The sequence below is a fragment of the Phaenicophaeus curvirostris genome, chromosome 9 (assembly GCF_032191515.1).
Source record: "Phaenicophaeus curvirostris isolate KB17595 chromosome 9, BPBGC_Pcur_1.0, whole genome shotgun sequence".
Lineage (NCBI taxonomy): Eukaryota > Metazoa > Chordata > Aves > Cuculiformes > Cuculidae > Phaenicophaeus > Phaenicophaeus curvirostris.
The window spans coordinates 14,449,840-14,462,519 of NC_091400.1; the positions used below are offsets into that span (position 1 = coordinate 14,449,840).

Genomic DNA, 12,680 nt, shown 5'->3' on the forward strand with positions numbered 1-12,680 from the left:
TCCCAAACTAAAACACTTCAGGTACAGGAATTTTTCTTTTTTTTTTTTTTTCCTCCTTTTTTAACCTCAAGAATACATTTCCCATCTTCCACAGAGGAGATTAATACATGGGATACTGCTCTACTTTGAGCTTTCAGAAAAGAACAGCTCCTCTACACTATGTTCCATTTCCATCAAATGAGTACTGTATTCTAATGCTTTCTCTTGTCAATGGTAAATCTCTTTCTAAATAGTACAAAACTGAACTCCCACATAAAAAATAACTAAGTAAAAATTACTTGGGTTTGTTTACTAAAGAAAGATGCAACAGAGGTTACTGGTTGCACGATGCTGACGGCAGCTGCCTATCAATCAGATTAAAATGTTACACTGTCAAATACTGAAATCTGAAATATGTATGCAACTAACACTACAGTGAGAAGTAGATGCAGTATCTTGCAGAGAACAAACCTCAGGTTTTTAACATGGGGCAAACATGGTCTTCAATTAGGCAACATTTCATTAACTGGATAAAACATGTTTGCAAAGAGTCTCAGCTGAGTATATTCAAACGTGATTTGAGATCTCTCAACTAATTAACCACACAAATGACAGTTTAGCTATGTTATTATTGGGTAGCATGCAACTATCAACAAAAACCTGCAGCATGATAAAAATATTTACTATAAACAACCAACTAGTAAAATAAATTCAAGGGATCTTTAAGTGTACATTATCAAAGAAGTAGTCAAGACTTACACATTAAGAAAAGACTTTACTTCAGTTCTTCAACAGCCTTTTTAACATTTTTCCACACGCACAGAAGAGGTAAATCTGTAAAACTCAGAAAAGGCCACAGTCAGGAGGAACACCGAAAAAAGTCTGGAAACCAAAAGAAAGATATTTTAGGAAGTGTAAATATAAGCATAACTGAAAGAATAAGCCAAAAAGCATAAATCCTTCACAATTGTACATTATTTGTGTTTTTAAATCACTGAAGACAGAAAGCCAACTGCAAATACCTACTGTGCTCTCTCCCAAAGAACACTATCAAATACAACACAAATTCTAAATAAATAAGCAGGTTTAAAAATTGCTACCAAACACAGCCTACTTTAACCTTAGCTTTGTCAATACCTCTCAGGCATTTGCAAGTAGTAAGCACGAACATACGATAAATGAAAAAAAAAAAGACAGAAAGCATGTAACTGGTACCTCAACACACTGAATTTTAACATGGACTCTGAAGAAACTTACCTTGATCAAGTAAAAATTGTAATAAATTCCATAGCAAACATCTAGTTATAATTTTCTAGAAAGTTGTACAAAAGCTGGGGGAGTGGAATATTACATTTGCAATAGTTAAATAAGCAGTTTATACAGGAGATACATGCATACAAAACCTGGATATGTATATAAGCATGTGCCAAATTTAACTCTCAAAAGATAACTAACACTAAGCACAAGAACAAGTAACCACCTGAGGCTCCAAGCCTCAATTCTCTTCTCGAAAAAATGCTCCAATACACCATTATTTTAATAAAGTACACAGAGAAGAAAAAGTTTTACCTATATTCTTTATCCTCATGAGAACTGACAGCTAGGAGTAAGGCACTCCTAAGCTAGGCACCTTTTACAGATTTTTCCATTTAAAACAAACAAATGGGGGATAAAAAACAGAAATTAAAAATGTATCTTTGCAGGCAAGGTAATATTTTGAAGCTTTCTGTGAAAACTGTAGATACCCATGTAAATTTTACTTCAAGATAACAAAAGAACAAGTAAGACAGTGCCCTAAATGATTTCCCGTGCTCGGTGCCATCCCATGTGTGTCCGCAGATGCCTTCACCTCGGCAGAGACCGGGACACGTGAGGGAACGGGCAGAAGAACTCGATCTCCGGGAGCCACCGGGCACGGGGGTTCGGACAGCCCCGTCCCACACGGCAAAAGCCGCGAGTCCAGGAGGAACGCGTGAAAGGACAGCGAATTCCACCCCCACCTGCCGCTCCCGCCCCGCCAGGAGGCACCTGGGAGGGAGCGGGGGACACCGGCGCCCCACGGGCTCCCCCAGCGCGGCGCGGGGCGGGGACGAGCGGGGCGCCCCCTCCCGCCTCAGCGCGGCGAAGCGATACAGCGCCTCCGCCATCCACGGCAGGACGCCGTCCTTCCACCGCCCGCCCCGCAGCCGAAGTGGGCGCGGGACTATTTAACGGCTCAGCCCCGCCGCCGCTCGCTCCTCCCGCCCGCTCCAAGCCGCCTCCGGACCGCTTCCCCCGCCGCCTCCTCCGCGTCCGGATCCCCTCGCGGAGTTACCTCGCCCGTCCCCATACCCGGCGCGTCGCTGTCGGCGGCCATAACGGTTTCCATCCGGGCACTACGGGTCGGCGAGCCCGGCGCTCGGGGCGGCCGCGGCGGAGGGATACACGTCCACCTGGGCGGGCGGATGGCGGCCGACGAGGCTCAGGGTTGGGCGGGGCTGCGCGGGGCGTGGTGGCCGCGGTCCCGCTGCCTTACTCCTCCTCCTTCACCGCCACCGCTGCTGCCTTAGATGTGGCAGAGCGTGGTGGGGGCGGTAGGGGAACACAAGGCTAGGCCCTCCCCTACTCTCTTCCCTCGAGCAGCCGTGGAGGCCCCGCTGGGAATGGGGCACACGGCAACGGCCATAGGGGGCAGCCTGTCCACATGGCCCCGCTGGGCCTCGGCCACACAGCACGGACATAGGGACGCCGTGGCCATAGGGACAGCACGGCCGTGTGGTCCCACAGGGCCTCGGCTACATGGCACAGCCGTAGGGACAGCCTGGCCACATGTCCCTGCTGGGCCTTGGCTACACGCCACAGCCGGTTATTAACTTTCAGTACTGTTGCACTTGCCTCCACTCAAGAGTGCGTGCAGTCCAGCGGCCATTAGTGGCACTGGGCAGGGAGGGCTGATGACCCATGTAAAAAAAACCCAGAAAGAGCAGTCCTCGCAGAGGCTGCTTGTGGTCCACTCTAAACAAAACTCTGGTATCTACAGGAGACGGCAGCAGTGAAGGCATTCAGAACGTGATAAGTTGGTATGTTTTCATGGGCTCAAAATAACACAAAGACCAAGCTGGAAATCACTACAAAATAAATGTTTGCACAACATCGTTGCTGCTTAGAAGAAGGATAAACTGCTTTTGTTAGTAGTAGCATGCATTAAACATCTGTGCTAAATTTTAATGCGTGTGGGAGATCACCAGAAACAAGGCCACCAGTGCACTTGAAGGCATGTGTGAAACAGGAAATTCAGACCAGGGCCAAAAAATGGGCAACCACAGCAGAAATTGATTAGAAAGACAAATTGTGAGTGGAGAGGTCATTGAAAAGGAAAGCCTTTCTCCATTTATGAAGTAGCATTCAAAAATCTAAAGCAAAGAGCAGAAAGGTTTAGGTACCCAAAGGAAAAAGCTTTAACTAACTCATGAGCAATTTGACTGAGCAATTAAACTAAATTTTTATCCAGAAGCATTGCCACATCATAGTAGTTGCAACAACATCTAAGAAATACACTTTTGTTCTCAAATGTAATCATGCGTAAAAAGGGGAAGGTTGCTGTCTTTGAGTGTGTCTGTGTGCGCATGTAATAAAGATCCATTTAATGTGAACTTATTTTTAAGTCCTCACTCTGACTAACATCACTTATTTCCTGGATTGTAAGAGGAAATGAATAGAAGCTATTTTGGGGTGGGGGTTTTGGCCCTAAAGAATATCTTCAGGAATAGAGTTATTTCCATCGATGGTTCTACTATACGCAAATGAAATAATCTGTGCCAAAAGCAAGCAGAGGAATATACTGGTGATTTGCATGCAAATCTTCAAATTCTTCTGCCCTCTTAATTCATTACACGAAATTGTCAAAAATGGAGGTGCTCATAGTTTTTTGGAGGATCCGGAAACTAACTACAACTGAAGGAAAAAATGAGAAACAACATAGTTCTGACTGCAGCCATAAAGCCAGAAAAGATAATGAAAAAGAATTACCATGAAAATCATCAGTTTAACAAGCAGCTACAGTATCAAATTTGTGTTAGAATAGTGGTATTCCTCATCTGAAATTAAAATCTACATCATATTCTCAACTGTTCATCCCAACAAATAGGCATATAAAGATAGAAACAAGTATTCTTGCTGTAGCTTCATAATTTAAATTTATAACACGTGTGGATGTCAAGTAGAGAAGAAAGCCTGTGAGTTAACACCAAGAACAGAAAGAAATAAGAAAGGCTACCATGTAATTTATCATATACATTGATATTCTTTGCAGTACATGAGGAATCAAACCACATGCTTCTAAAAATAAATTTATATTGGGATTAAGTTTTGTATACAAATACATAGAAAAAAGGAAAGTGGCAATCCAATGAAAAATTACAACAATGGGCAAACGCACCAAAGAGCTCTTTAGTCATAAGAGTCAGCATCCACAAAAATCCTTCCCCAAATTTCTAAGTAATAGTCTACGACCTTTCCATTTTGCAGAAGTACTCGGAACCCCTTATAAACTATGACATGCGCTCACCACTGAAGACATGACCAATAAATGCAACAGCTGCTGTCTTACCACACTCAGAGTAGAAACTAAACTGAAAACCATCAAGGAAATCCAGGTGAGACCAGAGTCTTCTCCAGAGTTTCAGAAGTGAGTGCACAGAACTGGAAAGCAAATATATTTTCTGAATATGCAGATGCTGGCAGGTTTGGCAGTGCTGTAGTTGTTGTCATTTGAACTTTTATTCCCACAATTTTAACAGTTATGGTTTAGATAGCTCTAAGACTGATTGACACCGTGAAACCTTCAAGGAAAGCTAAAATTAATGACTACTTTCACTATCACAGTGTCACTGTAGATGTGCAGGTAGACCCATAATGATAATGTAGTAATGCTCTGATATTAACAATGATATTATTAGGTGTCAGCATTAATAGTCTTGCCATTATGCTTTCCTACTCTTTTAACCAATGAAGCAAAACCAGGTCATTTACTATTAAAAAACAATCAAACAGATTCTAAAAATAAAGATCTTTATTTTACTTCATTGGCAGTTATCTATAGGCAGCCGTACGTTGCAAAATATTTGATCATTGAAGCCAATAATCTCTATCAGAAATAATTTCCTTGTAGAAAGGCAGTTTTCTGATTTTCACGGCGAACTGATACTTTATCTTAGAGAAAAACATATGGAACTCTTACAGGCATAGGGCAGTTCATTCCTACAAGAATTGTTTCAAGTTCACCGTACTTTATGAAAAAAAATAACTCTGCCTGGACAATCTATTATTTATTTTAGTGCCAAGCACAGTTTGGAGCTTTTTGTAAGTAGATTGGTATGGAAATAATAGATTTGAAGAATGAACTCAAAAGATCCTACCGAAAAGCTTCTATGCAAGAATACATTTACTATAAAGAATAATACAAGAAATTCAAGTTAGCAGCACTAATGACTGAACCAGTTTGGAACTGAATAGATGTATTTCCTTGGAACCTTCCATTTACACTGTGTTGTTTATCTGTAAGATTACATTATCTATTCACTGGCCTTTACCAGAATTTGAACCAACTATCTAACAGTAAGATTACTTGACTTGGGCTTTTTGTTGGTGTTAGAATAGATCTTCTCTAACTCATATGAACCAGATATTCTTCAAAGAAATAGCAGAGGTATCTCACTTCTTTTTTTGCTTTTAGTTCAAAAACTGTCCTTTTAAGCAGTTGGCCAACAATGCTGAGCAACAACTGCCAATTCCTCATCATAATTTTCCTTCATCTAAGTGTGTTTAGTCCATGGTTCCTTTGTCCATGGATTTCCAGCCTTTGCTGTCTGCAATATTGCCTACCCAGTTGTACCACAAAGACAGACATTTTTCAGTATAGTTTTCATGAACATAGTCAGAATGTGGTGTCTTCTGGAAAGACAGATAATCTTTTGAGCTGTTCTGGCACAGAACAGTAGTAGCTGTAGCTGCCAAGAGCCATAAGAATATGGTTTACAATCTCATTACAGACAAGACAGTAAAGAAATATCAATTAATTACTTTTTATAAAGTATATATTTAATAAATAAAATAAATAAATGCTGTAACAGCCAAATGCATGAGATTAAGTTTTACTTGCTGTTAGTAAAAGGCACAAAGTGATTCAGAATTTTATGTGCTGTAAGGCAGGCATGATTTAGCCCACGTCATAAGAAAAATATAAGAAACAGGAACCCTTCCAGAAAATCTGTGCAGCCAATAGATGAGCAAGGTACAAAATGAGCACTCAGAAAATCAAACCTCAGGAGAAAATCGAAATGAATTATTTGCATCTGTAAGAACAGATTTGTGGAGGTTTCTACATTAAAACTCTTCTTTATGGAATATGTGTGAAGGACTTCAATTGTCTCAAAATGTCAATAGAAAAGGTCATAGAACAACAAAATTAACGGTAGCAAAGTCAGTAAGACCAGATCCAGGAGTTCCGGTGGAGTAAACAATGAAATGGCTGCCCAAATATATGTGAGGTGTAACTCTTCCAACACAGCTAAGTGGTGCCAAAAGAATAGAAGATGGCATGTGGGACCAATTGTTTTACAGGATTTATGAGGTGAACTGAAGAGCTTTGGGTTAATAAGTCTTACGTCCATATAGAGCAAATTGAAAGAAACTCTAAAGAGAGCACAGAAAACATGAACATATGGATTTATTGTATAGTATTTTGGAATTTAAAATTGATTTTCTTGGAAGTTGCCAGAAGGCCCCACAAAATTCTCCGTTAAGGCCTGCACTGCTCATGGAGAGGAAGGGTGAAATAGCACCATGACAAAGTGATGATGACAAATAATTAAATTCACAGTTTTCTGCAAAGAGTTGCCAACAGTGTTCACGGTGCTGAAGAACCAGGCAATAAACAGGAAGACGAAATTCATTACAGTATCAAGTAATATATGTTAGAAAAAGCAATAGTAATTTTGTATAGAAAATTATGAACTCCAGAATGACTAATACCTCCCACAAAAAAGTATCTGTGCGATGTGATGGTCATTGATAAGAAAAGTCTGTAAAAAAAGTAGTAGTGTCTGTAAATAGTTTTGTTCTCTGCTCCTGAAAATGAGTAGAGAACAAAACAGTAAACATCACCGTACTGTTACATGAATCTTGGCTATGGATATATCTTCCACACTGTATGCAGTTCTGGCTTCTGTTTCTCAATCTGGATATCGCAAACCCAGAAGAGTTACAAAGAAGGCACTGAAATGCATGGAATCACTTTAGTAGAAGAATGAAAAAACTCCAACTTCTCATCCATGAGGAGGAATGACTTAAGAGCTAATGTGATTGCAGTGATATGAAGGAGGTGAGCAAACGATGACTGCTCACCATTTCTTCTAGTAAGGGAATTAGAAGGCAAAATTAATTTATCAAGAAGCCAGTGCAAAACAAATAAGTGGGGTGCTATATGCAATTAAGAGTTAAGTTAAGGAACATACTTTCACAAGAAATTAAGGGTACCAAGAATTCACATGAGTTTGACAAGCTATGAGACAAATTCATGGAAGGAAAAAAACAAACAAAACCAACCACCAAACAAAAATAACTCCAAGTTATTAAAATGAAAGATACAGCCTCTGAATCAGGATGACCCTGAGCCTCAGATTGCTATGCTCTGGGAGAGCAGTCTGGGAAGAGAGCAGCATTTGGCCTCCCCTTCTACATCTCCCTTGGAATCTGCTTTTGACCAGATGATGCTCTGCAAAATAGACTCTGTATATCAGTTCCCTGTGTTAATTATTTTAGTACCCCCACCAGATGGACACATCCAGTTAAGAGGCCCTGTTTATAACTGGATATCCTACAAATACTTACTCTGAACACAGCTTTTTTCAAATACAATTTCTGGTCAATTGCTTACTAAGAGTTTGTAGAACGAATGAGGAGACATTCTTAGCAAGTTACTGAGTCTTCTTTGGAAACATGTGGAGAAAGCATCTCTCTGCCTTCCCATTATGTGAAGTGAGAAAGAGATGACTTTATTCTCATTATTAGGGCACGGGGGAGTGTTCCCAGACAACATATGGAAGAAGTATTCTTAGAAATGTGTAAACAAAAATTTCAGAATGTTTATTGCTGTATTTATGGCTCTACCACATGTAATTCAGTTTATAATAATCTGCTGAAAGATGAGATTCACCTTCATGAGTAGCTTGCCTTGGTACCAGAAGAAGAATTTCTGTATATCTATTTCTTGATTATACAATACCAAAGCCACTGTCCTTTGAGTATGTCTCAGTCTCATGAAAGCTAAAGTTTGCATATTAAGTGAAGATGATAACATTCAGCTCACTGTAGTTTTAGTCTCAGTGTATGCAGGTGTCTTCAGGATGGGGAGTAGTCATAGCTAAAACAAGGTCTGGCAAGCTAACTTAAAAAAGAAAGTAGGGCTAGAAAAGAAAGAGGCAAGAGCTAGGAACCAAGGCTGAAGAGATTAAGGTCAGGATTAGGAACTAGCATTCAGTAGGAAGAGGAACTAGGACAAGGTCTAGAAAAAAGAAAATTGGACTGGGATTTTAGACAAGAACCAACACTCAAGAGCAAGAATCTAGAGCGTAATTACAACTAAAAGACATTAACGCATCCAGAGTATCCTGTCCCATTTCCCGTATGTCAAGACAGGTTGCACTAATCAACTAGCTCAGAGGTGAGGCCATTATCCTTTTGAAAACTAGTTATGGCCAGATGACTAAGAGAGAGAAGCCTGAACTGACTGTGGGAAGCATCTTTGCAGCTTTCAGCAATAGCTGAGCTAGCAGTATGTGTTGGGTGACACAGCATCTTCCTCAGCAGCAGATACTAATGAAGGACCCCAACACTCTTTTTTCAGTCAAACCACATGTGAGCTGGAACACAGGTCCCCAGGTGAGATGAGAGGGAGTAGCAAACCCAAGTAAGTTTGAAGCAAAGCAAATTGCAATGATCTGTTCATGCACAGGGATGCTGAGAAGATAAGACAATCCTCAAGCCTTTCTCAAAATGGGGAAGATTTTACTCTTGGTAGAAAACGAGCTAGAAACCACACACCATTGCACGTACTCTCTTTCTGATGCAACATTACAAAATACATCCTGAGTACTAATCTTGCTTTCTTTAACAAGGCGGGTGCTAATTTCCTTTTTTGGAAGGTACGTGTACACAAACTGAAATATTTAAAATCACCAAGCTGTTCTGTGTCATAACATAAGACATGGTATTATGTATTTGATAACACCATAACTTCTGTCCCTTTTTGCATTTCCAGTAGTTGTGAGTGTCTGTCAGTAGAGCCCTCTCATATGTTTTTACAGCTTGGGCGCACATGTCCACACTTGGACACTTCAGGTCAGGTCACTTAACCTCTCTGCCTGAGTTTATCCATCAGTTGGAGTGGAGGTGTACACTCATAAAGGTCCTAAAAGAATTAGTTCTTTATAAGATGAAATTGCTCTGCAATGATTGCTATTATATTAGCTTAAAATATTTCTTTGTCCATATTTTACAGATCAGCACCTTTGTACCTTCTTTGCTATCTACTAGGAAACTGAGTTTCTTTTTCAAGAACTGGGTGACACTTCTGATATAAAACGTTTTTTCTCATGATTATCAACATAACTTCCTACATTTTAACCTTAGATACATACATACACTTCAAACCAAAATCTAATGGGAGAAATAAACAACATTCAGGTGTGAGTGTTTGCTTGCTGATGTGTTCTGTGGAAACTGTGGAAATATCTCTGTGCAAAATTGGACACAACTTGTTTCCACCCTGCTGCTTAAAGAATGATAACTTCCATTCACGTCACTGCTGATAAACCTCTCTTAATGAATCCCTACCAACATTGAATCTAATGGGAAAGTAAATTACTTTATTTTGCTCAAGCCTTTGTACTTTTTTGTACATTTGCTATATCACCACATGCTGAACTTTGTCTGGGTCTTCTAGAAACTGCTCTGAAAAAGTCTCCATCTGATCCAACATCTCATCACGATATCAAGTTAGACATTGACAGACATCCCACTATTTTGTTCAGTCTTAATCTGTTTCATTGGCTCTTTTTGAGATTTCAAATGGATTTTAAAGCATTATTTTTAAACTAAAATTTAATAATCTGTTGGTTTAATATATTAAACAATTCTTAAATGTTGAGTCATCTTGCATTTTGAGTCTTTAGGTAGTGAATCCTCTGCTGCAGTTCAGGTCTGGCAAAGGTCGTAGCACAACAGAAGTTTCTCTGTGTAGCCCCACAACTATGTAATGACATTTAATTATCTGTAATCACACTGCAATTGAGTCCCACTCTCACAGTCATTCATCTTTGGCACTTTGGCTGAGATGATTAACACCTAGTGGTAACTTTTAAAGACTGGATATAGAGATCAAACTCCCTTTATATAGGAGTCCAGGCCATATAGTACTGGGCTAACTTTGAAGTACAAACCTACCATGGAAAACCCTTCATATACCATCCTCAATCCCTTGATAGGACTCATAGTCTCTTTCTAGCTATTTCAAAAGGTGTATTGGAGACACCAGGTGCCAGTTTGCCTTTTAATTGTGCCCCATGGCTTTGGGTTTCACCACATAATGGCAGCAGATCAGTTACAGTGTGTTGACATGGTGTAACAACAGGCTAAATAAAGACGTTTTTGTTTTCCTGGCTCCTTAATCCATGTGAGATGTGTTAGCTATTATTTTAGTTCTGTGACCCACAAGGCTTTCCAAGCAGTTCTCCAGACATGCGCATTGTACCCATTCCTGTTTACAGAAACAGAGCAGAATACTGGTGTGAACATGTTTGTTGGTTTGTAATGAACTGCCTTTGCATTGGGGAAACTAAGCCTTTAATTAAAACCAGCTGGCACTATAAACTGTTCCATGCTCCATAATACTGACCGGGGCTTTCAGTTAAGAGATATGGAAAATCACAGGCATTCCTCGTGCTAACTAAAAACTCTGTTGCTGAGTTTCCTCTGAAAGGCAGAGTACTCCACCCCACACAAGAGATAAGTGAAATAACTACATTATAACAATTTTATAGTCACAAATGCTACAGTATTCGCATCACACAGAGTTTTACAAAAGGACAAATAAAGCATGGGACAGCCACCTTGTTACTAAATTGCTGGTCAGACAATTACTTTGAGTTGTAATAAAGGTAAATCCAGAATCAAAAAAGTTCAGGAAATATCATTTTCCTCAATAGCATATGTATTGACAGTTGATAAGAGAGAGTGCCTGGATGTGCAGATAAGATATCAAGAAGTGCAACATCACCATTAAAATAATAGTTCCCACAAGCAAAATCCAGTCTTGATTATTTTCCATTTCAGTTACAAATTAGCTTTGTTAATGCTGTTTCATTGTCTGCCTTCTCATGAAATCTGTTCTGCCCAATTAAGTGAGTTTGGCTGTAACATTTTGTTTCTAAATCTACAAATTCGAGCTCGTTAAGTATTTGTAAAAAGACACTACAGTGATTAATAACGCAAAAGATTAGGAACAAGGACAATCTGGGTCCTAATCCCAGCTGAGCCACTTATGGTGTAACCTTGGGGAAGTTGCTTGAACTTCATGTTTCTCATCAAACTCTGCTGGAAATTGGATACCAGGTGGACGTCAGAGAATACCAGACATGTCTGCTGAACCCCTCCCAGTTAGTAATGTTAGAATAATGGTGAGCAAGCTTGCATTATGATTGTGGGGTGCTGTGTCCAAAACTACCGTGGAGGATTAATGACTCTCCTTCCCTTTCCTGGCAGGGCTAAACTGATGTTAAAAGGTGGCCTACGCACCACACACTGTCCAACTGTTGACTATATCATAAATGAAAATAATAGTGCATTTGAGGCAATTAGACTTAAAAAGGATTCCAGCTGTTCCCTTCCACCCAGCATTCTTGTGCACTTCCAACAAGGACATTTATCAGATTATCTGATTAGAAAGCTTAGATTTATAAGGCTGGACTCTTAGCTGCATCCATGATGAACTACCTGCAGTACTTTAATGTGGTATCAGTTATACAAAACTGGAAAAGGCCAGTCCAAGAGCTGGTAATTCCTAAGGTGAAGTATCATTCTGGCCACGTTCACCCGAAACACAGCTGCCAATTAATCTATGCCATAACTTTACATCATCAAAGAAATTCCTTATGTCAAGTACATCCTAAAGTCTTTTCATGCAATCAGGAGATTTCCCTGAAATCTAAATTTTCTTCTGTCAACATTTATCATATTATTTATCAAAAAAAAAAAACCATAAAGAACAGTGAAAAAAGTCTCAGCCTTTAGTCACTTTGGCAATAAAATTATACAAACCCTCATAATCCTCAGACTTTGTGGTTCACTGAAGGGAACACTATGAGAAAAAAAGGCATACTCACATATGACTGCCATTATACATAGTTCAGACGTGTTTTCATGCAAGTATCAATAAAAGAACATGAAACACATAAAACATCACTATGGAAGTAATTTGAAAACACAGATAATAGAAGAGCATCGTATTATCATATGAAATACTCTGTATTCCCTACAAGAGAAAATAGTTCTCCTTAAGAATGATAGCTAATGTAGTACAGTATAATCTAATGCACTATTTAAGAATGATTAAATTACAGAGAAGGTATCATGTGCAGGCTTAGTAAAAATGTCCATTACGTTGC

At 39.6% G+C, this 12,680-nt stretch overlaps 1 protein-coding gene across 4 annotated transcripts in view; it reads right to left on the bottom strand.

Moving 5' to 3' along the window:
* The window catches only part of ZNF518A (zinc finger protein 518A), a 31,049-nt gene that overhangs the window by 6,746 nt on the left and 11,623 nt on the right, over nucleotides 1–12,680 (bottom strand). The window contains exons 1-2 of one of the 4 annotated variants that reach the window (XM_069864163.1): nucleotides 2,311–2,424; nucleotides 739–861 (exon numbers count right to left, since the gene is read on the bottom strand). The gene's annotated coding sequence lies outside the window, so the exon portion shown is untranslated. Of the gene's footprint in view, nucleotides 1–738; nucleotides 862–1,548; nucleotides 1,573–2,293; nucleotides 2,425–12,680 lie in introns of those variants that run through there. The other 3 variants (XM_069864162.1, XM_069864165.1, XM_069864164.1) reach the window with 3 other exon arrangements.